This window comes from Cricetulus griseus, chromosome 6 (assembly GCF_003668045.3).
Source record: "Cricetulus griseus strain 17A/GY chromosome 6, alternate assembly CriGri-PICRH-1.0, whole genome shotgun sequence".
NCBI classification, from domain to species: Eukaryota; Metazoa; Chordata; class Mammalia; order Rodentia; family Cricetidae; genus Cricetulus; species Cricetulus griseus.
In genome coordinates this window covers 107,934,699-107,938,572 of record NC_048599.1, presented here as the reverse complement: position 1 = coordinate 107,938,572, position 3,874 = coordinate 107,934,699, and the positions used below count along the sequence as shown (strand labels likewise).

The window sequence follows — 3,874 nt, the reverse complement described above, 5'->3', positions numbered from 1 at the left end:
AATGAGAAATTATTTTAACCATAGAGAAAAGTGGAGCGAGAAAATATGAGAATATATTCTACATCTCCCTGCGGCACTGCATTAAATTGAAATGGTGAATAGATAAAGATTCCCAGGTACTGAAATACTTTATGTAGGTTCCCCTTAGGAAGCTGAGGGATGTTTCTTCTAGCAAAAGCTTTACTGATACTAATGTCCAAATTCTCATCTTGCATAATAAATACATCAAAACCTGCATAAATCAGGATATGCAGGATTTAGAGTAAATAATAAATATATGTCCCACTCTATATACACACATATGGCATTAAAATTAAGTCAGTTCTCTCTTTCCTCCTCCTCTTTCACCTTATCTCCTTGATCTTTCTGTCTGTTTACCTCTTCTCCTTTGTCCCTCTTTCTCAATGTTCTTTGAAGACAGTACACATTTTAAATAAACCACATATCCAATTATAATTACTTCTTCTACTTAAATTAAATTATCATACAAATATTTGTGCTGGAAACATTAAATTTATTTCTTATTCTTCATTGGTGAATAAAAACAAGGCTTTTATCCTCAAAGATACCTAGTATTTGAGTTGCTTTTTTTGGTAAAGTTGTTTCTTTTATATGAAGATGACCATCTTATCATGGTAGAGACTGAAGGAGATGAGATAAAAGAAATGTACATTGCTGAGAAGCAAAGAAACCACTAATGGTTTCTTAGGACCTGAAGCTTCAGTGTAGGTGCTGTAATGAGAAAGAAATCTGTAATAAATGGCCTTTCACAGTGTAAGGTAAAAGCCACTGGTTTTCCTTGAGTTTGCAATGGAGTTACTTGTCATAATGCTCAGGATAGTTGGCGTGATGTTCAGGAAGCCTCAGTAGGAGATTACTGACAAGATGAGTTCCATTCATATTTATTTACAACAATAAAAATCTATAGATTCACTCTTCCTCACATCCGAGCCTCTTGATCCTTCCATGTTGCGAAAATGTCACTTTCTAACAAGCTGACTTTGGACAAGCTGGGCATGAAGGGGAAACAGGTCGTGTTGAGGGTGGACTTCAATGTTCCTATGAAGAACAATCAGATAACAAATAACCAAAGGATTAAGGCTGCTGTCCCAAGCATCAAATTCTGCTTGGACAATGGAGCCAAGTCAGTTGTCCTTTTGAGCCACCTAGGCCGGCCTAATGGTGTTCCCATGCCTGACAAGTACTCCTTATAGCTAGTTGCTGCAGAACTCAAATTTCTGCTGGGCAAGGATGTTCTGTTCTTGAAGGACTGTGTGGGCCCAGAAGTAAAGAATGCCTTGCCAACCCAGCAGCTGGCACTGTCATCCTGCTGGAGAACATCCTCTTTCATGTAGAGGAAGAAGGGAAGGGAAATGATGCTTCTGGGAATAAGATTAAAGCTGAGCCAGCCAAAATTGATGCTTTCAGAGCCTCACTGTCCAAACTTGGGGATGTCTATGTCAATGGTACTTTTGGGACTGCACACTGAGCCCACAGCTCCAGGGTGGTTATGTATCTGCCACAGAAGGCTGATGGATTTTTGATGAAGAAGGAGCTGAACTACTTTGCCAAAGCTTTGGAGAGTCCTAATCACCCCTTCCTGGCTATCTTGGGAGGAACTAAATTTGCAGACAAGATCCAGCTGATCAATAATATGCTGGACAACATGGAGATTGGCACTTCTCTGTATGATGAAGAAGGGGCCAAGATTGTCAAAGATCTCATGGCCAAAGCTGAGAAAAATGGTGTGAAGATTACCTTGCCTGTTGACTTTGTCACTGCTGACAAATTTGATGAGAATGCCAAAACTGACCAAGCTACTGTGGCCTCTGGTGTACCTGTTGACTGCATGGGCTTGGACTGTGGTACTGTGAGCAGCAAGAAATATGCTGAGGCTGTGGCTCAAGCTAAGCAGATCGTTTAGAATGGACCTGTTGGGGTTTTTGAAAGTGAAGATTTTGCAAGGGGAACCAAGTCCCTCATGGATGAGGTGGTAAAGGCCACATCTAGGGGTTGCATCACTATCATAGGTGGTGGAGACACTGCCACTTGCTGTGCCAAATGGAATACAGAGGATAAAGTCAGCCATGTCAGCACTGGGGGTGGTGCCAGTCTAGAGTTCCTAGAAGGTAAAGTCCTTTCTGGGGTGGATGCTCTCAGCAATGTTTAGTATTTTCCTGCCTTTTGGTTCCTGTGCACAGCCTCTCAGTCAACTTTCTGTGTTTTCCACATCTCCATTTGGTGTTAGCACACGATTCAGCTAGTGGCAGAGATGCAGCACCAGGAACCCTTAAACAGTTACACAGCATCTCATCTTTACTACATCAGGATTTGTCTACATTCTTCAAGATCCCATTTTAATCCCTTAGTGGCTAACTGCATTCTAGAGTGCATCTATTTATATTCTGCCTGTAAAAGAAAGTGAGCTATAAAAGTTCAGTTCTCTTTGAGTAGCCTCTGGTTAGCTTTGTCACTCTTCATGACACAGCATGGATATAAGATGAAATTCCAGCTGTAGGTTTGGAGAAGTTGATGCTCTATTAATAAAGATGTCCACTGAAAAAAATCTATACATTCTTCCAAATTAATCATTTCATTCCACAGTGAAGATTGCTGAAACGTCCCCTCCAGGGTAGAACAACACCAACTTCTTTTTCTTTGGAGAATCATCAGATATTTTTATTCAGGTCAGATCACCTAAGAAAAGGCCAATTCTTAGTTCTCAATATGCCATTCCTCTGCATGCAGAGTGAATTTCTAGCCACATGATGCATTAAAGGATTCTAATACTGACTTTTAACAAGCAGGTGCATTTTTAAAATAAATCACCATTTAAAATAACAGACAGCCAGTTTTCATATAGAAATACAGGTCTTGAAAGAGAAAAGTCATACGTCACCAAATGAAACTCTCAAGCTTTAACGTCCCTTCCCTCCCACACAGGTGACAGCCTGTGTTCCCTTTTGAGTGCACCCTGTTTCAAGGAGTTCTTATTCCTACTTCTGCAAAGTTCTCCCCGCATGTAGGCAAATAACTCTTTCTTAGGTTCATCTTCACGTGGAGCAGAATGTACCCCTGGAGAACATTCACATTTTCAGTAAAATTGTGGCTTTTGAAACAACATGATATAATTCTCTGTTTGCTGCCATGGAAATGACAGGCTATGTGTAACCTTGAGTATTCAGGACACAGCTTAGCAGTGGGAGGTGAGGTAGAAATACCCCTGAGTGATTGAGGAAGGGTTGCGGCCAAATCCATTCATGACAAGGACATGACATAGCCCAGCAGGGTCAGAAAAGAGAAGATAGCTTCCCAAAACAAAATGTGACACTAATTAAAGAGGCAGTGCAGATAGGTCAGCCAATAATCAGAGAATCTTCTTTGAAGGTATTTCAAAAATGCTGTTTGCTTATTTGTTTATGGAAAAATGAGAACTATGTTACAAGGTCCACTTATACATTACAGATACTGTATAGTGACAGATGTCATTGCTGGTTTCTCCATAAATTTTGTAAAAGACAGGTTAGGAAGACAGGACATTTAACAACTATAGGCTCCATTACACATGGATAAACACCTTTCTTGTGAACAAGTTACCTTGTTTATAGACAGGTGACAAACATATCATATGAATTGTGTCTTTTAAAGTTTTGAAATATTTTTCTCTAAGCATAAATTGCATCACAAGAACACATGCAATAATTCTTTGGGGGTTAGGTATAAGGGCTATGCTTGCACCCAGAATCTTAGCTCCAGTGCAACTAACTGTTTTGTCAGTCCAGGCGGAGTAAGAACTGGAGTAGAATAGGAAGAGGCTTCCCAACAACAAAAGAGACCTTGACATTTCTTCGAAACCCAACTGGCTCAGGGGCCC

General features: G+C 40.3%; 1 pseudogene; it reads left to right on the top strand.

The window, feature by feature from the left end:
• Positions 1–977: 977 nt before the first annotated feature.
• LOC103163421 lies at positions 978–2,197 on the top strand (annotated as a pseudogene).
• Positions 2,198–3,874: the final 1,677 nt, after the last annotated feature.